Raw genomic sequence first — 25,198 nt, 5'->3', positions numbered from 1 at the left:
CAGATACTTTCCCTTTTACTTCTCTCTTTTATTCTTCCTTTTTTTATTTTTTTGTGTGTAACAGAGACAGAGAGAGAGACATAGGGAAAGACAGGAAGGGAGAGTGATGAGAAGCATCAAATCTATGTTGCGGCACCTTAGTTGTTCATTGATAGCTTTCTCATATGTGCCTTGACCATAAAGCAGATTGAGTGAACCCCTGCTCAAGCCAATAACCTTGGGTTCAAGCTGGTGAGCTGTGCACAAACCAGATGAGCCAGCACTCAAACTGGCAACCTCAGGGTTTTGAACCTGGGTCCTCAGCATTTCAGTCTGATGCTCTGTCCACTGTGCCACAAGCTGGTCAGACCTTTTTATTTCTTTTCTTCTCCAATGAACTTCATTTTTCTTCAAATTGTTGTATTTTTCACTCATTCTCCTTTGTGGTGTTCTGTTTGTTTTTTACTTCATTTTTTGTTTTTTTCTTTCATTTTTCTTTAGTTCCTGTTTCTTGTTCTCTGTCATTTTTGTTCTACTTATTATTATTTATAAAATTTTTACTTTGTCACTGTATTTTTAATTTTTATTTTGTCACTGTATTTTTAATTTTTATTTTTACTTTTTTTAGTTATATCTTGTTAGTGTTATTAATAGTACTATTCTCAAATGCCATCAAAGAAGAAGAAATCAAATAACATGGATATTCAAGACAGAGACATAGCTCATATAAGATGATGAAAAATCTCCAGAAAAAAAACAACTCAATTATGTGAAAATCTTGGAGCTAAATGACACACAATTTATAATTGAAATTCTAAAAATAATCAAAGAGATAAAAAAAAACACTGAAAGGAAATTTAGTAAGCCCAAAAAACAAATTAATGAACAGAAAGAGTCCTTCACCAAAAAAATTGAAACTACACAAAAGAACCAAAAAGTCTTGAAGAACTCAATAAATGAACTAAAAAATCGAGATAACAAGCTTAGCCAATAGAACAGGCAAGATAGAAGAGTGAATCAGTGACATTGAAGACAGACCACTAGAGATACTAGAAAAAAAGAGAGAGAGAAACACAAATTTAAAAAAATATGAGAAAGCCCTACAAGAATTGTATGACTACATCAGAAAGAGAAATATAAGAATAATGAGTATATGAGAAGAGAGGAGAGAGAAAAGGGAATGGAGAATATATTAAATAACACTGGGGAATTTTTTTTTTCATTTTTTTGTTGCATGAGGTTTTAGAACGGTTTCTATATATTTCTGCATCACTGATTCCAAATCTGAAATCCGTTTTTTTGGTGCATGCTCTGGTTTTTATGCAATTTTAATTTCTCTTTGTTACAGTTAATGGCATGCATTGGTTTTTAAATTGGAGTCAAAGGGCAATGATTCTTGGATTGAACATAACTACAAAGCAATTAATGTTTTACATTAATCACTTTCACATAATTGTAGTTGTTTTTAAATGTAAAAAATTATTATCTGATAAAAACACCCTCTTATTTTGTTTTAAAATTGAATCATGGCTTCTTCGAGTAGGTGTAAATGTAAGAATAGTCCTGACACTTTCTGTTATATATGTGGCTGTTACACACTTCAACGTCAAAGGCACAATGTTTAATCATTTGTGACATGTGCATATATTTGCCTATTTTCAAGTTCCCCTTGATGATCAAGACAAGAATTGGGCTCCTCATATTGTGTGTCATAATTGTGAGGAAATGCTTCATCACTGGACGAAAGGAAAATGCAAAGGAATGCCTTTTGGTATTCCTATGGTTTGGCATGGATCTAAGGACCACAGCAGTGACTATTATTTCTGTCTGATCCATACAAAGGGCATTGGAAAAAAAAACTGCATATGATCACATATCCTAATATTCCTTTAGCAATACAACCTATCCCACACTCTGAGACACACCCAGTTCCAGTTATCAATGGTTTTATTTCTTTTAAGAATGAAGAAAATGAACATAGTAATCAAGTGTATTTTGATAAAACGCATGAGGAAATGGTTGTGGAATCTAAAGGGTCTTCTACTAATGCCAAGCAGTCAATAACCTCTCAGCAGTTTAGTCTATCTGAATTGAATGACTTAGTAAAATATTTGGGCCTATCAAAGAAAGCAGCTGGGTTATTAGCCTCCATGCTTCAAGGAAAGAATATACTTCACTGGTCAACTAACATATCCTATTTCAGGAAGTGTGAACAAATTTTTGTGTACTTTTTTTCCAAAGAACAAACACTTTGTTTACTGTCATGATATCAGTAGTCTTCTCAGCCAGCTAGGTGTTACCACTTACAGTCCAACAGAATGATGTCTATTTCTTGACAGCTGTAAATGAAGTCTGAAATGTGTTCTCCTACACAATGGTAATGTTTATGCAGTGATTCCAATTGGTTATTCAATTCATCTGTGAGAAGATTATAATGACATAAAAATTGCCCTCAACTTTCTGAAATATGAGGAGCATAACTGGATCATTTGTGTAGATCTTAAAATGATAAATTATTTTCTAGGACAACAGAGAGGTTTCACAAAGTATCTTTGCTTTCTGTGTTTGTGGACAGCTGAGTTCGAGAGAAGCACTGGACACAGAAGGAGAGGCCGAAACATGGAGCTCTGGAAGTAGGGATGCAAAATATTGTGAATGAACCTGTAGTTAATTGAAACAGGATCATTTTCCCCCATCAAACTTGGCTTAATGAAGTAGCTTGTTCAGGCTTTGAATAGAGAAAGTGAATGCTTTCAACACATTAGTTCTGCTTTTCCTACCTTGTTTTTCTAGAACATAAAAGCAGATGTATTCAATGCACCTCATATTCGAACCCTCAACATAATGAAGAATTTGTCAGGAAGAAGAATAAAGAGGAGAAAGCAGCATGGCATTGTTTTGTAGCAGTTACAAAGAACTTCCTTGGCAACAAAAATCAGAAAACTATGAACTTCTGGTTCAAAGGATGTTGTTGGCTTTCCGCGACATTGGATGTAACATGAGCGTTAAGATTTACTTTCTGCTGACCTGTGGTGGCGCAGTGGATAAAGTGTTGACCTAGAAATGCTGAGGTTGCCGGTTTGAAATCCTGGGCTTTCCTCGCTGGTTTGAATTGCTGGTCAAGGCACATATGGGAGTTGATGCTTCCAGCTCCTCCCCTCTTCTCTCTCTATGTCTCTCCTCTTTGTCTCTTGCTCTCTCTCTGTCTCTCCCTCTCCTCTCTAAAATGAATAAAAATAAATAAATAAATAAAAAGATTCACTTTCTGGCCAGACCAGGAGGTGGCACAATGAATGGAGCATCAGACTGGGATGCGGTGGACCCAGGTTTGAGACCATAGGTCACCAGCTTGAGCGCGGGCTTATCTGGTTTGAGCAAAGCTCACAAGCTTGGACCCAAGGTTGCTGGCTTATACAAGGGGGTTACTTGGTCTGCTGTGGCCCCAAGGTCAAGGCACTTATGAAAGAGCAATCAGTGTACAACTAAGTTGTCTCAATGAAAAACTAATGATTGATGCCTCTTATCTCTCTCCATTCCTGTTTTTATCAATCCCTCTCTCTGTCTCTCTGACTTTCTCTCTGTTTCTGTAAAAAAAAAAAAGGATTCACTTCCTGAACAGTCACCTTGATAAGTTTTGGAGCTGTTAGTAATGAGCAGACTACTGCTGGAGCATCAAAGAGATTGTCCTCAACAAGTACACAAATGCAAGTGCTACAAATGCAAATTTTTGCCTGAATAGAATTTAAATAATTTTTGCACAAAATTTATGATTAAAATAAGTGTTTTAATATGTTCTATTTTAAAATCGTAAACAAATTCTGATGCAATCATATCCTTTAGTGTATTAGTGTATTTACTGCATTATATAAATTATTATATTTTCACAAAGATGATGCCCAAGAAGACATTCTACTTCATTATTTTAAACTAAATGTTGAAAATTTTATAATAAGATGAAAACCTAAAGTCTTGAATTGCAAAATAACTGTAGCTTACAGAGAAAAACTAATGTCAGATTTGAGATCAGCACACTCAACTTAGGTAAGAACAAGTGTTTATGTGGCTACAACAAAAATTATAATTATAATTATAATCAAGGAGAACTTCCCAAGTCTGTGAAAGAGTTAGAGCCTTGAATCAAAGAAGCAACCAGAACACCAAGTTACCTCAACCCAAAGAGACCTAAACCAAAACACATTGTAATGAAATGATCACAAATCAATGACAAAGAAAGAACCCTCAAGGCTGCTAGGGAAAAGAAGAATATAATGTATAAAGGATTAGCCATTAAGTTATCATCAGATTTCTCAGCAGAAACTCTACAAGCCAGAAGAGAGTAGACTCCAACATTTAAAGTACTAAAAGAGAAGAATTACTAGCCAAGAAATCTGCATCCATCCAAGTCATTCATCAAATATAAAGGATAAATAAAAACATTTATAGACATAGAAGAGCTAAAGGAATTTATCACTAGAAAACCTCCATTGCAGGAAATACCCAACCAGATACAAAAAAACAAAACAAAATAAAACCATTAGTAAAAGCTCCAATAAGATCACAATAAAAGAAAAGATGAACTGTGATAACAATAACACAAAAAAGGAGAGGAAAAAGATCAGCAGTAGCAAAGGAGGATGAAGTGAAGAAGCACTCATGAGATAATGGACTTTTGTAAATATAATTTTTCTTTTATAACATAATGTAAACCACCACAAAAAATGCCACTACTGAAACACAACTTAAAAAAAAAGAAACAGAAGAAAAAAGTATGGAATGCCACGAAGCAAAAACAACTGACAGAAAAACAAAAGAGAAGAATCAAACACAATATAGAGCTATCAAAAAGCAATATGTATATAAAATGATTATAGAAAATCTTCAAGTGTCAATAATTACCCTAAAAGTAAAGGGGTTGAATTCATTAATAAAGAAACACAAAGTGGCAGACTGGATCAAAAAGCAAAACCCAATCATATGTTACCTTCAAGAGATACATCTAAGATGCAAGGAAAATGTAGGCTCAAAGTGAAAGGCTGGAACACTATTTTTCAAGGCAATAAAGTCCAAAGTAAAGCAGGTGTAGCCATACTCATATCTGATAATGCTGACTTCAAGACAAAAAAAGTAATCAGAGACAAACATGAACATTTGATAATGATAAAGGGAACAATGTATCAAGAACACACAACACTTCTTAATATATATGCACCAAACCAGGGAGCACCAAAATACATAAGACATTTACTAAAAATAAAAATACAATTATACTTGGAAATCTCAATACACTACTGATGGTTCTAGATTATTCTTTTAAACAGGAAATCAATAAAGAAACATCAGCCTTAAATGAAACACTAGAATAAATGGACATAATAGGCAATTACAGTACATTTCATCCCAGAACCTCAGAGTATACATTTTTCTCCAGTGTACATGGAACATTCTCAAGAATAGACCACATGCTAGGCCACAAAACTAACATCAACAAATATAGAAAATTGAAACTACACCAATTATATTCCCTGACCACAAGACTTTGAAATTAGAATTCAACTAAAAAAAAAAGTAAAGAAATCCACAAAAATGTGGAAATTAAACAAAATACTATTAAAAAGTGACTGGGTCAAAGAATAAGTAAAAGCAGAGATCAAAATATATATACAGACAAACAAAAATTACAACAGGACATATTGAAACTTCTGGCATGCAGCAAAAGCAGCAATAAGAGGGAAGTTTATATCATTACAGACTTATAACCAAAAACAAGGGAAAGCCCAAGTGAACAACTTAACATCACATCTTAATAAACTAGAAAAAAAATTAACAAAGGCAAATCAAAACCAGCAGAAGAAAGAAAACAAAAATTTGAGCAGAAATAAATAAATTAGAGAACAGAAAAACTGTAGAAAAAATTAATACAACAGAGAGCTGTTTATTTGAAAAGATCAATAAAATCAACAAACCCCTGGAAAGACTCACTAAGAAAAAAAAAGAGAAATGACTCATATAAACAAAATCCAAAATGATTAGCCCTGGCCGGTTGGCTCAGTGGTAGAGCGTTGGCCTGGCGTGCAGAAGTCCCAGGTTCGATTCCCGGCCAGGGCACACAGGAGAAGTGCCCATCTGCTTCTCCACCCCTCCCCCTCTCCTTCCTCTCTGTTTCTCGCTTCCCCTCCCGCAGCCAGGGCTCCATTGGAGCAGAGTTGGCCCGGGCACTGAGGATGGCTCTGTGGCCTCTGCCTCAGGCACTGGAATGGCTCTGGTTGCAGCAGAGCGAAGCCCCAGGTGGGCAGAGCATTGCCCCCTGGTGGGCATGCTGGGTGGATCCCGGTCGGGCGCATGCGGGAGTCTGTCTGACTGCCTCCCTGTTTCCAACTTCAGAAAAGTACAAAAAATAAAAATAAAAAAAACCCAAAATCCAAAATGAAAGAAAATTACCACAGATAATGTATATATTCAAAGAATCATTGTAGAATAGTATGAAAAACTATATGCCACCAAATTCAACAATCTAGAAGAAAAGGATAAATTTCTAAAACTATACAATCTCCCTAGACTGAGTCTCAAAGAACTGGAAAGCCTGAATAGACACATAAGCCGGGAGGAAATAGAAACAACTATCAAAAACTACTCTTTTATGGATTCTTGCTGTATTGGCCAAGAGTTTGCTTAAAGGCTTTAATCACTGTAAAAAAAAAATAGAAGACTGGATAAAGAAGATGTGACACATATACATTATCATATACTACTCAGCCATAAGAAATGATGACTTTGGATCATTTACAACAAAATGGTGGGGTCTTGATAACATTATACAGACTGAAATAAGTAAATCAGAAAAAACCAAGAACTGCATGATTCCATACATTGGTGGGACATAAAAATGAGACTAAAAGACATGGACAAGAGTGTGGTGGTTACGGAGGGGGAGGGAAGGAGGGAGAGGGGGAGGGGGAAGGGGAGGGGGAGGGGCACAAAGAAAAGTAGATAGAAGGTGATGGAGGACAATCTGACTTTGGGTGATGGGTATGCAACATAATTGAATGACAAGATAACCTGGACATGTCTTCTTTGAATATATGTACCCTAATTTATTGATGTCACCACATTAAAATTAATAAAAATTTATTTATAAAGAAAAAACTATCCAAAAATAAAACTCCATGATCAAACAGTTACACTAGTGAATTCTACCAAAGATTCATGGATAATTTGGTTCATATTTTCTCAAAGTCTTCTAAAAAATTGAAGAAGGGAGCAATACTTCCAAACACATTTTATGAGGCTGACATAACCAACATACCAAAACCTAGCAAGGACAATACAAACAAACAAAGAAAAACTACAGATCAATACAGTTGTCCTTTGCCATATCATTGTTCACTTTTTGCGGTCTCACTGTATTGGGGATTTTTAAATTGTATATATCTAATTTTGTATCGCAAATTTTTTGCTATATCATGGATTTTGTGGTATATTTGTATTTTTATATATTAATTATTTTAATTATGTATGCTGTAAAATAAACAAAGTTAGAGTCAGTAAGATTAATAACAGTGTAGGAAAGTTTTGTAAAGGAAGAGATTATAAAGCCTTAAAATATATGTAAATAAAAATATAAAGTTGCTATTTTATAGTTTTTCACCTATCACGAGGGTTCCTGGAACCTAATGCCCACAATAGATGAGGGAACACTGTATCTTTAATGAATACAGGTGCAAAAATCCTAAACAAAATACTAGCAAATCAAATACAACAACACACAGCCTGACCAGGCTGTGGTAGAGCATCGGACTAGAATGCATAGGACCTTGGTTTGTAGCCCAAGGTTGCTGGCTTGAGCAAGGGGTCACTCACTGTGCTATAGACTCTCCAGTCAAGGCATATATGAGAAAGCAATCACTGAAAAACTGTAATTTTTCACTTAAATTTGTATACAACATACACTTTTTGTCTGAGCTTTTTTATCTGAGCTGAAAGATAAATAAGAAACCAGCAGGATGATATATTTTCTTAAAGTGGTGAATTTAATTTTATAAAAATTAAAAATATCTGCGCTAAAAAGACACCATTGAAAGAGTGAGAAACAAACCATATACTTTAAGAAATATTTTCTATACATATATATTTTATAAATTATTTGCATCTAAAATACATGAACAGCTTTGGAAAATCAATAATAATAATATAAACAAACTAATTTTTAAGATGGGCAAAGATTTATATAGATATTTTACTAAAAAAAATCTAAGAATGGCTAAAAAACACAAGAAAGCATGCATAATTACTCACTAGCAAAAACATAATTTAAAACTATGATGAGGATCAACTAATTGATTATACTAAAGTCTGTCAAGATAAGAGCAATCATAACTTTCATCATCCATTGCTAGTGAGAATAAAATCTGTTAAAGTCACTTTGGAAACCATTTTGGCAGTTGCTTGCAAAATTAAACATATACTTACCAAATGACCCAGCAATCTCAACCCAAGAGCAACAAAAACTTTTTTATAAAAAACAACAACCTGTCTATTAAAAAACTATACATAAATGTTTACAGTACCTTTATTCATAATCTCTCTAATTGAAGATAACCCAAATGTCTCTTTTAGTGGTGAATAGATGAACAAGCTTTGGCTCATACAACAAAATATTCTCTAAAAAGAAATAAAGTAATGATATACACAGAACAAGGATGAATCTCAAATGTGTATGCTCAGTAAAAAGCCAGGCTCCAAAGGCTGTGTTTCATGATTGGATTTATATAACATTCTGTACAAGGTAAAATAGTTAAGACAGAAAAGAAATTTTTGGTTGTCAGTAAAATGTCTCCTCTCATCACTACTTTTAATCATTATACTAAAAGTCCTTGTTAATGTAATAAGATACAAGAAAAAAATGAAAGGAATACAGTTTAGAAAAGAAAATATAAAATTGTTTTTATTTCTATATGAGATGATCAGCTCTGTAGAAAATACAAAAGAATTGGTGCAAAAAAGAAAAACCCTCAACAAAAACACCACTCTTGAAACTAATACGCAATTATAGAAAGCTGCACAATTCAAGGTTAACATATAAAAATCAATTGCTTTCCTACATAGCTATAATGAACTGGTGGCATTTGAAAAAACTAACTCAATTTACATTTGTATAGCCAAAAATAAAATACTTAGGTATAAATCTAATAAATTTCATATAAAGTTATATAAGGAAAACAACAATCAAGGAACTAAATAAATGGAGAGATATTTTATGTTCACAAATAGTAAGACTCAATATCATCAAGTTGTCAGTTCTTCCTGATTTTATCTATATATTCAATACAATCCCAATTAAAATCCCAGCAAGTTATTTTGTATATATTGACAAACTGAAAATAAAGTTTGTATGGGGATGCAAAATAATAGACACCACAATATAGAAGGAGAAAAACAAAGTCGGAAAACTGACACTTGCTAATTTCAAGACTTACTGTAAAGCTACAGTAATTAAAACTGTGCTACTGGCAAAGTCAATGGGACAGAATAGAGAGAGTCCCCCAAAACACACACACACAAACACAAACACACACACACACACACACACACACGGTTAACTCATCTTTGACAAAGAAACAACGGCAATACAAGGAGCAAAGATAATTTTCTGAACAAATGGTGTTGGAAAACCTGTACATCCACTTACAAAAACTGAATAGGCATAGACCTTACATTATTCACAATTAAGTACCTGGATGTGAATAAATTCTAGACCTAAATGTAAAATGCAAAGCTATAAAACTACTAAAAAGTAACATAAGAGAAAAGTTAGAAGACTTTGGGTATAGCAATGACATTTTAACTACTATAACAAAAGCATGATTCATGAAAGATTTTATAACCTGGACTTCATCATAATTATAAAACAAACAAGAAAACAAAAATTGTGCTGTATAAAAGATAATGTTGAAAGAATGAAAAGACAGGCCACGGGCTGGGGAAAAATTATCTGCAAAAGACGACACATTTGATAAAGGATTGTTATCCAAAATATACAAAGAACACTTAAAAACCAATCATAAAAAAATAAACTAACCATTTAAAAAATGGACCAATTATCTTAACAGACACATCACCAATAGTATATACATATGCCATATAAGCATATGAAAAGATGCTTTACATCATATATCATCAAGAACATGTAGAGATTCCAAGATGGCAACAGAGTAGGTGAATGTTCCAACTGCCACTTACCAGGACCAAATTGGATTACAACTTAATTTAAGAACAATCATCTTGAAAACCAACTTTGGACTAAAGAAAGAGAACTCTACAATCAAGGATCACAGAAGAAGCCACACCAAGACTGATAGAAAGGACAGAGACACAGAAAGGGCTGCCCAGCTCCTGGGAGTGAGCAGAGTCCAGAGGGACTCTCACTGCCATGATGGTCACCCTGAGAGGAGTGAGTGCTCAGTCCCAGGCCTGGAGTCCCAGGCTAGAGCCCCATAGCCTAGATCAGGCTCCCAGACAGCATTTGGCAGTAAAAAGAGCAGAGTTTTTGTCTGCAAGAAAGATACTAAGCTTTTGGAGACACAGGCTCCATCTTAAAGGGTCCATGCAGAAAATCTCATTCACAGCCACTTAAGTGGGGCTCTGGTGGAGGGAGAGCTGAGAGTACTGAAGTTGCATTAAAAAAGTATAAAGTTGGAGGCCCAGGGAGAGACACAGTGGGGGACAGCCAACAGAAATTCTATGCTGAGTCATTCTCCAATTCTGCAGTTGCCAATTTTATGGGCAAAATGTCCTCTCTGGGCAACATCAGACTGGGGCAAAGCAACTGCTCCACACTTGGGAGACTCTCCTGCCCCAGAATTGTGATGACTCATTCTGAGAGGCCAGGAAGCAGGGAGCACATCAATGGCTCAGTTTTCTGGTGTTGAAACAAGAGTGTTCACCCACATGCTCCCGACTCTAGGATTGGTGCTTCCATCTCACCAGAGACTAAGTAGAAACTGTCTGGAGATTGGGCAGACCATACCTAGGGGTCTCAGGGATCACACCCACCAGACTCCTGGGGCCACACCCTACTGAGGTCTGTGAAAAAAGTCTGGACAGACTGACACCTGGAGGAGAAGGGTGGATCCACACACACCACCCTTCCTAATCCTTGAATTGCTTCACCACTAGACTCCAGCAGAGCCTTTTTCCTCAGCTGAGCCCAACAAGCAGCCAGCAGACAGAGGCTACAGTAAGCAGGACTCATGGAAACTTGGCCTTTTAAGCAGAACTTTCCCCAGGACCAGTGTGGGTAAAAGCCAGCCTAGGAGTGCATCTTTGTATTTCCATGTACACCTGGGCCTAGCAGAGGCAGCCACAAACTCTGGATTCCTTGTAGCTACAAAAAGATTCATTGCTAAGGGCCAGTGAAAGGCAGTGTCTCTTAATGGTCTGCATCAGGCTCCTTCCTGGGAGGCCCAGGGATGGCACATTTAGGGGCCAGCTGCAGAAAGCATCAGTTCAGGACCTAACAACCTTTGCTAAAGTGGTATCCTAAGGAAGGGCTCCTCATACCTGGCCCAGCTGAGGCAAGTTTTGCTCCCTGTGATCAACACCAGCATAGCAGCTCATATGCATTGGATAGGGTGGAGCTTCACAGTCAGCTGGCCTGGGTGCTGGATATCCTGCCCTGAGGGGCTAGATTACCACGGTAGGGGGAAGACTTGGAGCATGGGCATTTAACATGTGGGACCTGTGAGTATATTGTTGAGTGTGATCGAGGGGCTTAGCCACTTTTGAAAAGGGCACAGTCAGCCCCAGGAGAGGACGCTTTCAGTCTTCCCCACTGAGACCAGGGTTTCACCAGCTAAAAAGCTTCTGCAGAGGGAACTGTCAGCCACACTAAGTCTGAACCTGCTACTCACCTGTTTGGGAGAAATAAAAATTGAGTATCCAGTAGTGGCTGAGAAATTCAGCTCTGGAGTAGCGGCCACATTCCCTATACTAAGCTCCTAACCAAGAGATTCCTGACTCAGGGGGTCCAGTACCATTATATTCACAACCTCAGTGGCCCTAACCCACCAGACATGCAACCTGTAGAGAGGTTGGTTGGGTAAGGCCACTCTGAGCCCACACTACAGTCTTGGTACTGAAGACTCTGTGGGAAGACCAGGCACCTACAAACTATAGAAATGATCCCTGAAAGTATAGTTTTCAGGCACCTACAAGAGGAGGAGGAAGAGCTGAAAAGTGGAGACAAATCATACAAAGCTTGGGACTTTTACAGAGCTGCTGTCATTCCAAAGAAGGAGGAAGCTGATCCTTATACAAAGGCTGGACCCACACTACCCAGGAACAGGAAACACAGACACAAACAGTGAAAAGGGCAGCAGCTACAGACAGGTAGCCAATTGCATGCTACAAACAACAGCTAATGACAACCCAATAAGATCTAGAACCAACATAACTGGTAGTGGGTGGCAGACAGCACCAACCTTAGACTTAACACACCCAAGCAGCACACTCAAAGATGGAGTCTAGCAGGCACCAGTCATTGTGGAGAATAAATACAACCAATAGGACAGACATTGCACAGTGTAATACACACGATCAAGGTTGACCCTTAGAGCCAGCCAGCCTGAAGGAAGAACTGTACTCATGCAAAAACCAACTGCATTTAATATTAATGTACAATAAGAAGGAAAATAGTACCCTCAAGAAACATTCCCAGAACAAGGAAAAAAGGTACTCTGAAAGTCTATATATACCACCAAGCCCATCTTCTTCATAAAGACCACACAAAAATTTCAAAGTCAGAGAGTGCTACCTAATACACAGACAAAATGGGCAAACAAATGCTACCCTAATGAATCATCAAGAAAAATCCCCAGAGAAATAACTGAGTGAGATAGAAGTAACCAAACTACTAGATGCAGAGTATAAAATAATGATTTTTAGGATGCTCAAGGATCTTAGAGCAACAATAGATGGACATAATGAGGACCTAAATAATGAAATTGCAAGCATCAAAAATGACATTGAGATCATAAAAAAGAACCAGTTAGAAATGACAAATACAATATCAGAAATAAAGACTGCACTAGAAAGAATAAAAAGCAGACTGGATGAAGGAGAGTATCGAATCAGCAATTTAAAGGACAAGATAAACAAAAGCAAGAAAGCAGAGCAGCAAAATAAAAAGAGGCTCAAAAATTCTAAGGAAACTTTAAGAGACCTCTGTGACAACATGAAGAGAAATAACATTCTCATCATGGGATTCCTGAAGGAGAAGAGAATGAACAAGGAACAGAGAACTTGTTTGAAGAAATTATAGCTGAAAACTTCCCTAAATTGGTGAAGGTAAAAGTCACACAAGTTCAAGAAGCACAGGGATTCCCATCAAAGAGGACCCGAACAAGGTTTACACCAAGACACATCATAATTAAAGTGCCAAAGTTAAGAGACAAAGAAAAAATACTAAAAGCTGCAAGAGAAAAGCAGTTAATTAACTACAGAGAAGCCCCCATAAAGATGACATCGGAGTTCTCAATAGAAATATTTGAGGCCAGAAGGTATTGGCAATAAATATTCAAAGTGATGCAAAACAAGAACATACAACCAAGATTTCTTTATCCAACAAGTCTATTGTTTAAAATAGAAGGAGAAATAAGAAGCTTCTCAGACAAAAATAAAACTCAAGGAATTCATTACTACCAAACCAGTATCTATGCTGCATACTGTCACAAAAGTTAATATATTTTTTTTACAACTGATAGTATTCTATTGTGTAAATCTACCACAAAATTTTTATCTGCTCATCTATTGGTGGGCACTTGGCTGTTTCAAATAATGCTGCATTGAACATCGAGTTGCATATTTTCAAATTAGTATTTCAGTTATGTTCAGATATATTTGCAGAAGTGATGTGAAAAATTTATTTGACAAATGATTAATTCAATTTGATAAAATGCATATTGATTGACTGCTATATGATGTGTTAAATTTTGAGAAGACAATTGTAAACAATAGAGGCTCATATAAGAAAACAAATCTAGCATGACCAGGCAGTGGCACAGTGGATAGAATGTCGAAGTGGGATGTGGAAGACTGAGGATCGAGACCCTGAGGTAGCCAGCTTGAGTGCAGGCTCATCTGGTTTGAGCAGAGCTCACCAGCTGGAGCCCAAGGTTGCTGGCTCGAGCAAGGGGTCATTCAGTCTGCTGTCACCCCCTGGTCAAGGCACATATGAGAAATCAATCAATGAACAACTAAGGAACCACAACGAAGAATTGATGTTTCTCATCTCTCTCCCTTCCTGTCTCTGGCCCTATCTGTCCCTCTCTCTGACTCTTTCTGTCTCTGCCACAAAAAAAAAAAAAGAACAAAAGAAAAAGAAAACAAAGCTAGCATGAAATAAAAATCCTAGTGTTACCACTGTATCAAAGGCAAATGCCAGATGTTATGAAATTTTATGAGAAAGGAACCAAATGAAGTCATAAATAAAGTGGTATATTGGAGAAAAAAATCCTATAAAGTAATCTTAAAAAATTCCACAAATATTTAATATTATTTCTGAATTTTACCTTGCTGGAAGAACCTTAATGTTTTCTGAAGAATCCTAGCATCAGCCATTGTTTTACTATCGAATAATTTATTACATTGCCCATCAGACAGATTGAATCTTATGCTGTATACTCTTTTCTGCTCCTAGATTTTCATTTCTGCAAAGTCCAATGCACTGAATAGATAGATCTTGTCTTGTTTTCATAATATTTTTTTGTTGTCATTCAAGTGTATTTGGTCTTATATACTATTTTATCTTAATACTCAAAAGTTTTGATAATTCAATCACCACAAATATAATAAAGCATAAGATGATCAATACTAAAAGTTTAAGTGTTGTATCAAAAAATTATTACTATAAGGATTTAAATATATTTTTGACAAAAGTTATTTTCCACTGGGACAAGCAGTGCTATGCTTTGTGGTTAGAATATGGGTCTACCCAAACACACTCGTCATGTAGTTCAGGTCCTATAAAATATATAACCAACACATCTTTTTTATTATTATTTAAGGCTAAGGAACACAACATACAGCATACTATCATGAGGAAAATAATTTCAATTTTAAAGTTGATTTACTTTGTTATTTTATTTTTCTCCTTTCTGTTTTTCTTATTTATGATACTTATTCTAATGAGAGTTAACTTGGAAAAGTAGAAACCAAACTCTTTTTTTATAGACTTTGCTGAATTTATGTGACCTATTTGGCAGTCTTGCTGTTTGTTTTAGATTCTGAACATGTGAAAGACACTGAGGATTGTTGTTCAAACTAAAATTTATCACGATTCCTTGAAATAATCACACCTACTCTTTTAGTGTCCTGGTGGGAATGGGGCACAGAGTTTCCCATTTCTGGGCAGATATGCATAGAATTATAAGACAGTAAAAGCTGTACAGGTCAGGCCCTGGCCGGTTGGCTCAGCGGTAGAGCGTCGGCCTGGCATGTGGGGGACCCGGATTTGATTCCTGGCCAGGGCACATAGGAGAAGCGCCCATTTGCTCCTCCACCCACCCTCCTTCCTCTCTGTCTCTCTCTTCCCCTCCTGCAGCCAAGGCTCCATTGGAGCAAAGATGGTCCGGGTGCTGGTGATGGCTCCTTGGCCTCTGCCCCAGGCACTAGAGTGGCTCTGGTCGCGGCAGAGCGACCCCCCCCCCCCCGTGGGCAGAGCATCGCCCCTGGTGGGCGTGCCCGGTGGATCCCGGTCGGGCGCATGCGAGAATCTGTCTGACTGTCTCTCCCGGTTTCCAGCTTCAGAAAAATACAAAAAAAAACCCCAAAAAGCAAACAAACAAACAAAAAGCTGTACAGGTCATATGTTCAGCTAAGGTTTTTTTTTTATTATTATTTCTCAAATATTTCTGAACAAAAAAAATAACAAAACTCAGTCTCGAATCACTTCTGGACCACATCATCATAAAGTCAATTGTCCTAAATTCATCACTACATATGCAGAGTACAACATCAAGGTGTCAAAAACTGTCAATATAGCTATAAAAGCTGGAAACTTTGCAAGAATTTCCTAGCATAGAATATGTAAGTGGCATCATGTGAAAAATAATTGGGTAGTCAGTTTATTAATATTGTTAGGTCAAGTAAGTTGGGTTTTCTAAAACAATTAAGAAAAGAGTTCTATTTCCCTAGCATTTAACAAACACATAGTCTAGATCAGGGGTCCCCAAACTTTTTACACAGGGGGCCAGTTCACTGTCCCTCAGGCCGTTGGAGGGCCGGACTACAAAAAAAAAACAACTATGAACAAATCCCTATGCACACTGCACATATCTTATTTTAAAGCAAAAAAAAACAAAACAAAACGGGAACTAATACAATATTTAAAATAAAGAACAAGTAAATTTATTATTTTTTTCTTTTTATTTCTGAAGCTGGAAACGGGGAGAGACAGTCAGACTCCTGCATGTGTCCGACCGGGATCCACCCGGCATGCCCACCAGGGGCGATGCTCTGCCCACCAGGGGGCGATGCTCTGCTCCTCCCGGGCAGTGCTCTGCCACGACCAGAGCCACTCTAGCGCCTGGGGCAGAGGCAAGAAGCCATCCCCAGTGCCCGGGCCATCTTTGCTCCAATGGAGCCTTGGCTGCGGGAGGGGAAGAGAGAGACAGAGAGGAAGGGGGGAGTGGAGAAGCAAATGGGCGCTTCTCCTATGTGCCCTAGCTGGGAATCGAACCCGGGTCCCCCGCACGCCAGGCCGATGCTCTACCGCTGAGCCAACAGGCCAGGGCCCCAAGAACAAGTAAATTTAAATCAACAAACTGACCAGTATTTCAATGGGAACTATGGGCCTGCTTTTGACTACTGAGATGGTTAATGTGCTCCTCTCACTGACCACCAATGAAAGAGATGCCCCTTCCAGAAGTGTGGCGGGGGCCAGATAAATGGCCTCAGGGGGCCACATGTGGCCTGCAGGCCATAGTTTGGGGACCTCTGGTCTATAACTTTGTTTTAACTTTTTTTTGGTTTGTTTTTGTGAGTAGGTTTTGAGATAAATCATGATCGAAGAACAGAAATTAAATTTTTGAAATCTAGAGCAGAAGGCAATATTAAGGATAAGTGTTTTCATGTCTCCTGTAAAAACAAATGATAAAATGGAGACCTAAAGTTGATAAGCATTTAAAGTCACTCAGATAAATAATGAGATAGTTTAAAGAATGAACTGAAGTCAGGACAAATAAGAAGAGTGGTTTCAAGCTCATAACAAATCTGCCCCTAAATTTATTAGCAAATTGAATAGTAAAAGGAAATTATTAACAATGTTTGGTCAGTCAGACTATCTTCTGATTCACATTTTTTATGGCTGATTAGAAGTGGTTGTGGCTGCACACAAAGGATAGTAGTGGATGGAGACTTGACCTGGGTTGCCAAACACACAATACAATATACAGATTGTGTATTGTAGAATTGAGCACCTGCAGCCTGTATAATTTTATTAACCAGTGTCACCCCAATACATTTAATACAAAATTTTTCAGATTAAAAAACAAATCAGTAGCTCTGTAGACTACAGATAGATACAAAATAAAGACTGCCAGGTGAATATCAAGACTAATTTCAACAAAGATTTTTGAGTGGACTTTCATGGATATGGTCACAGAATAGCCAAATCTTGAAACAAATTACTTTCACTTACAAAATGTTCGAAATCTGTTCATTATTAATTATCTTTATTTTTCCTAATTTGGTAACTGCCTTAACAGCATATTTCTTGCCATGTTTATAGAAATGTCTTGGATTAATAATTATCCCTACTATTTATTAGAGGTTTGAATCAAAGGTTTTTCTGCTTTATTTTTCTGCATGTGGTTTCCATTCAGAAAATCAAAAATTTTAGAGTCAAGACACTTCCTATATGTACTTTATCTTAAAAAATAAATTTTATCACTAAGAATGATAAATATAGTTTAGTTTGGCTAGCTGTATTTTATAAATATTTAACCTAAGTAATTCAATGATTATTTGATTACCTAAATTACATGGAAATAGAGCTAAGATAGGATCAAATGTATATTCTATTTTTACATCTATTCTATTTGTTAAAAGCAATTGATAAGGTGTAAACACACTGCTTCTCCAAAGATTTTTTTTCTTTACTTTCCATGTGTAAAAATGTCTATGGCTTATAAGATGCAATAAATCACAATCAAGTTGTATTGAAAACATTTTGAACTGGTAGAGTGTTAGGGATAATCTAAGATATGAATATATGGAATATGAATACTAATACACAGTGGCATTTTAGCTATTATTTTACTTGGAAAGGAAAACTAGAATAGTCACCAGCCCTTCAGAGACTTGGAAAACCAAATCTATCAAGATAAGGCAATAGAAAATGATTAATGTTTTATAAGTAGATTGCTCAAGTGAAACTCTGTAGATTCACAAACATCACATTAAAAAAAACAGGATATTCAATAAATATTTGTTGAACACGACTATGCATGAGGTAACCTGATGTATATGCTGCAAAGCATACAGAAAAAAAATTAAGACAGTCTTGTGCTGAATATTAAATTATAACCTAGGAAGCAGTAGGAAACCCACCTAAATAATTGTTTCTAAAAGACAAAACATGATAAGGATGAGATGAAAGAGATAAGTCAAGTGCTACAGGGTTCAGGCTTACTTTTTTTAAAAACACTTTAGAGATACATTTAATAAAATTAAAATATATGTTCCTGCTGTATAACAAATGTTGTCATTTGAGTACATAATTTTATTTTGACAGAGACAGAGAGAGGGATAGATAGGGACAGACAGGAAGGGAGAGAGATGAGAAGCATCAGTTTTTTGTTGCAGCAACTTAGCTGTGCATTGATTGCTCTCTCATCTGTGCCTTGACCGGGAGGCTACAGAAGATAGAGTGAACCCTTGCTCAAGCCAGAGGCCTTGGGCTCACGCTGGTGAGCTTTGCTCGAACTGATGAGCCCTTGCTCAAGCCAGCAATTTTAGGGTTTTGAAACTGGGTCCTCTGTGTCCCAGTCTGATGCTCTATCCCCTGCCCCACCGCCTGGTCAGCCTGAGTACTTATTTTCTAGTTTGGAGAAAGTAACAGGAAGATCTCAGGTATCAAAGAGTCAGTAGCTGGAAGTACAAGAAGGAGGAGGATTTAAAGTAGGTGAGAGAGCTCAATATTAGAGTTAATGATGAATGCAGTCAAAAAGACAAAAATGGGGGCCTTAAGGGCCCAAGAAATAAAGAAGAGAGCACTGAGTTAAAAGAAAGTATGTACATAAGATTTTCATGAAAGTTACAGCATGACCACAAAAGATGATTGTAAGGATCTAATTGAACAACCATGAATATCATCCTATATCTCTAAGCTTTTAGTTTCATTCAGTCAAAATTCAGTGAACATTTTTTAAACTCCTAGTATGTACCAGACCTTTATCCAGACTTTGAAGATCCTAATTTAATAGAGTGCTGTTTTTGTTTTTAGGGATGCTAAAATGACTAGGTAATATCAAAATGAAGTTTTCTGTCTTAAATTCATAAGATAAAATGAAAAATTTTATTTAATAAAAGAAATCAAGATTAACTGAATTTCTACTTTAATCAGGTTTAACATAATAAAAAATAGTAAAGTGCTATCACTTTTAAGTCAAGACAGGCCTTGGTCCCATTTGTGGCTCCTTCACTAACTCCCTGGTGGACATCGTATCTCAGTTGGTCTGTTGTTTCTTGCTCTGAAGTATATGAGTAATAGAAGTTCCCATTTAATAAATAAACTATGTGAGTTTATTATTATTTTTTTTGGTTGATTGTTTATTCATCATTGCCCTAGGGCCTAGGACAGTATCTTGTCTGGTAGGCATTCAATGAATATTTGTTGAAGAGTTTTGGGAAAGGTTAAACAATATGACATGACAAAGTGTGTAGACAGAGCAACAGCACATAAAAATGCCAATGAATGTTAACTATTATTTTAAAAACAAAAAATGCAGCTTATGAACGATATGTCTTTCTTTTTTTTGTGTGATATCTGTGATTTATGAAGAGAAAAATGTCTTAAAGAAATATAGATTTGGACACTATACAATAAAAAGATGAAAATGCATTTTATTTTTTAAACCTTCATCTTCTAATTGAAAAAAAAACAAAACATGTCCATTGATTGGGAGTGATTCTTCCTAGAAATTTAGCAAGGCTGGTAATATATTTGTACTCAGGAAATAATAGCAAAGTTAATTTTACAGGAACATTTAATGAACTCTTAATAAAGAAAACAGCTGCCTTTTCTATTATGCCCCGTTCCCTGCGAATCAAGAGTCTTGTTTATTATTCAATGGGCCAACACATTTTCCATATACTGAGGATTTATTTATGGTATCCTTTTATTTCAGAGATATTGTCTAAAAAAATTCAAAGATTAGTAAACTCAGGTGAGCATCATAAACTTTTTATGTTGACCCGTCAGGTTTTAAGGTAGAACACCAAGGCTGAAGTAGTAATTATTCACAAAGACAAACTAATGCTTCCTTGAACAGAAACACTGAGCAGATGACAAGGATGAATGAAAAATATTGCCATTAGTAATGGAGTTGCCGATTTTATTTTTTATTATTTATTTATTGTTCATTTTCCTGCATGGTTGCACCACCTTTCCTAGACTCTTCCATGGCCTCCATTTGGCTTCTTGAATATGTCATGCTTCTGCTAAGCACAGACCCTTCCATACCATCTCTTTGTCTACAAAGTTATCCCTGAATTCTTTTCACTGGTTGACTCCTACACATCCTCCAACACCACTCCCAACTCAGAAACTTCTTTGTCCTACCAGATAAGGCCAAGTCTCCACAATACGTGTTCTCTAATTTCAATTCATTTTATTTGAATCACTTACTGTAATTGTAATCATACATCAGTACACATGTTTATGGTGTTAAATGACTGTCCTGACACTAGATTCCAAGCTACATGAGAGCAGAATTGTACCTAGCATAGTATTTGATAAATAGCTTAAATATAAATAAATGAATAATTAATTTACTAATGATAAAAACTATGTAGTAAAAATAATTTTTACTCACATTTTATTAGTAAAGACATTGAGGCCTAGAAATTTTTTTTTTTTCTGAAGCTGGAAACGGGGAGAGACAGTCAGACAGACTCCCACATGCGCCCGGCTGGGATCCACCCGGCACGCCCACCAGGGGCGATGCTCTGCCCACCAGGGGCGATGCTCTGCCGCGACCAGAGCCACTCCAGTGCCTGGGGGAGAGGCCAAGGAGCCATCCCCAGCGCCCAGGCCATCTTTGCTCCAATGGAGCCTTGGATGCGGGAGGGAAAGAGAGAGACAGAGAGGAAGGAGGGGGGGGTGGAGAAGCAAATGGGCGCTTCTCCTGTGTGCCCTGGCTGGGAATCGAACCCGGGTCCCCCGCACGCCAGGCCGAGGCTCTACCGCTGAGCCAACCGGCCAGGGCCGAGGGCTAGAAATTTTAAGTGACTTCACAATTTATAGAGCTTGTTAGTGACAGTAGTCCTATTAAAGCAAGTCTTCGCACTTCTGCACGTGCACTCTAAGATAATCATTACATTTCTCTCAGAGCAGTGTTTCTTCCACCCTGCAGGTTTCCCCCATGCAATTCCACCTCTCCAAAATAAGATACTTTTGTCTATTCTAAGATATCCAATTATTTTCAAAAATAAAATTTTATATTAAAAATATTATTGTTGATAAGATACATTTCTTTGCTCATAATATGAAAAATTAATTAGCACATATTATCTTTTCTCATATAAAAATTATTAATACCTATTCTTAATTTATTACCATCAGTTATTGATCTATTCACTGAAGCTTACAAAATGCTACTCCTAATGAATAGTTACAAAAAAATATATAGAAACAAAGAGAATAAGAAAAAAACTCTCTCAAATTCTCAGTAGTACTTTGTTCATTCATTTTGACAAATACAGTATAATTTTAACAACTGGCTTAATCAGCCTTAATGCTGACTCACTCTAGTGGGAGCACTGAAGAGAAAGCCAGAATCATCAGCTTGAGGTAGAAAAGGTCTTTCTTGCCTTGAGATAGAAGACAGAATGTTTATTGCTTTTGTATCTTTGATGATAAACTTTTTTAGAAGAACCATCAAGCACCTTCTATGTCTGCAGAGCTATGAGAACTGAGACTAGAAGTGTTTTTGTAATTTTTCTTTCCAAGACCCAAATAAAATGTTAGATATCTATAAAATGTTGTGTTTTTTAAACTTGTTTCTCCAAGTTTGGACAATTCTCTGGTCCATTATGAAATTTACCTTATTATTCTGGGTTTGACAAAGGCCCCAAGACTTCACTGATTCAAAGACATTTACTTGTTGTCTTCTTTGGATGACAAAACAGAGTACAATGCAATACTGAGGAGATCGCCACTCAGGTAATAGCAAAACAAACTGGCTTGCATTATTTCATACAAATAGTTGCAGATTTTAAAAATTAAATTTCTGAGAAATTCTACTATAAAATGCCTCTAAGTGTTAAAACAGTTTAGTACTGAGTTTAAGTCATAACCTAAAATAAGAAGCAGGGTAAACTCAGAAAGAAACAAAGAAAGCGAAAAAGAGGGAAAGAGAGAGAGGGGAGAAGGAAGGTAAAAAAGATTTATTTTTTATTCTTAAATTGGGTATAGAACATACTCAGAAGGAAGTTACCAAAGAACATGAAATACCATATTAGATAGAATAATTCTTTAATTTAAGGGAATCCATGTGCCCTTGTCCAAGTTGTTAGTATAGGTGGTAAGAGTGATCACACATTTACATAACATTTTTTATTGATATTTTAATCAGTAAAATGCACTGTATTCTTCCCCTTCAAGGTCACTTCCACGATACTTCCCCTTATATTTTTTGTTTTGGAATGATTGTGAGCATTATTACAACCTGTTGCAGAAAAATTGAATTGGAAATACGCTTAATTTGGCTTTAATATTTGTACAGTTCAGCATTTTCTTATAGCTAAGTCATTTTCAGCTACCTTTTTGTAAAACAACTTTCCAGGAAAACTTCTACTACCCACTGCATCAATTTCCATGGCATCCTTACTAACTCAGGACTTCTGCTTTGTACCAGCCAGAAGTCCTAGAACCAAATAGGTGTATTTTGCCCCCAGCATCACATATTAAACCATATGAGCAGTGAAGAAAACAAAATTTAACATACAAAAAGCAAGAAAATTACTTATAATAATTAGGATAAAAATGATTGGAATTATTCTGAAAACAAGAAGCCAAATGTAATGAAAAGTTTCCAAATGTAACAAAATAATTAATTTAAATATTTTGAGTAGAAATGACAAATAGGCCCTAAAATTATTTGATAATACAATAAAGACATATAAATATTGGAAAATGTTTTCTAAAAATATTTTAATTCCTTCCTAAATAAGAAAACTAATAAATGAAACATAAAACTTATAATATACCACTAAGTACAAATAAACCAATTAATAATTTACACTAATTAAAAGTATATTTATTATTTATTGTTGCACAAGAAAATATTTAAAGGCTTGAAGTTTAATATAGTTGATATGTAGATGATGCAGAGTATTAAGTATCCTGAAGGTAATAAAAGAAAAACTAGAAATTTAGAACCAGTTTTTTTTATTAGGATTGAAATTTGATCTAGTCATGTATAAATGAGATTTTGTGTTGGTGGAAAAAATGTCAACAAGGAGAATGTAGAAAGTGTACAATGGCGCTAAAGGTCAAAGATGGTTCTGACGAGTAAGGAGTAAGCAATTTGGCTGGAAGAAATGATTTGTGAATGAAGTATGTGATACTAAATACTTTGATCTTAGTTTACATTATATTGTTTATACTGTATAGTCCTAGAAAGATAGTCACAGAAATGGTATTAATAACTTTATACTATTAATACCATGCTAAAGACAGTACACATGGCTTATCATGAAGGTCACTCTGATATACATATAAAGGAAAAGACTCATGCATTAAATGATTGAGTTTGGTGGATTAATTTCAAGGTTACTTCCATTTTATTTTATGATTGAAACTTACTTAAATGACATATAAAATTATAAAATATTTTAAATTTTATGATCATTATTTAAAAGCAAAATATCGCTTTGATTATTTATTTAGTGAAATCTCTCATTTGGTAGTTTAAACATCATATACCCTACAAATAATATTGGTGATATGTTAAGAATTAATGTTAAATTTATTTTTTCAATATATAAGCTGCAAAATAACAAAATCATTATTTGTATATTCATTGATACTTTTTAGATTTGAGAAGAAATTCCAAACTATTTTTCTTACATATTTGCTATTAGTGGACAGCAGTAATTTGATGAAACATAACATTTTCCCAATGACCAGTTATTTAAGTAATATAACAAACATTTATCATAAGCTTTTTAAAATTACAAAGAATAATTTTCAAATTATAAGAAAATAGCTGATTTATAAAGTAGGGAAGTAACTTTACTTTATAAAATTTACAAAGCAGAGTTAAAGCAAGTTAAAGCATATAATAATAATTACTTACCAAGTACTTTATGTCAGATTTTCGCTGTTTGGCAGAATAAATCTTTATAAAACAATCTTTATAAATCTTTATAAAATAAATCTTTATAAAACAATATAGTTAAATCTATCTTTTTATTTACACTTTGTTTGCTTCACTACCACCCACCATGAAAGCTGGAACTCCCACTAGTGGGCAATAGGGACCAGGTTGACTACCACTGGTTTAGCCTGTTAGAATTTTCTTCTTAAGTCTTACTTAATTTGAGATTCTAACAAAATATGACTGAATCTACTTTACGTTTTTCTTACTAATCATCTGTTCCTTTGGTTACTCTTTTCTATAGAATTTAAGGGTTAGAGATTAAGAAAGTTTGCTTTTTCAGACAATACTTTCAGGCTATAACATAAATTCTGAAGTAGTCATCAAGTTTTAACTAACATTAACTTCTGAGATTCACATCACAGAAGTATGCTGTACATATGTGTTTGTATATATGTTCATGTGTTTTAAGAGTGACAGGTATTTTAATTTAGAATTTTATAATAAATAGTATTAACTCAAATACATCATTCAATTTCTTATTTAATGTTTTCCTGTCAAACATCATATACTCTCTTGAAAGAGGAGACATTAGACTATCTAATTTGAAACAGAGAATATCA

This window comes from Saccopteryx bilineata, chromosome 6 (genome assembly GCF_036850765.1).
Source record: "Saccopteryx bilineata isolate mSacBil1 chromosome 6, mSacBil1_pri_phased_curated, whole genome shotgun sequence".
NCBI lineage: Eukaryota > Metazoa > Chordata > Mammalia > Chiroptera > Emballonuridae > Saccopteryx > Saccopteryx bilineata.
The sequence above is the reverse complement of the archived record's forward strand: the minus strand, read 5'-3'. Positions refer to the sequence as shown.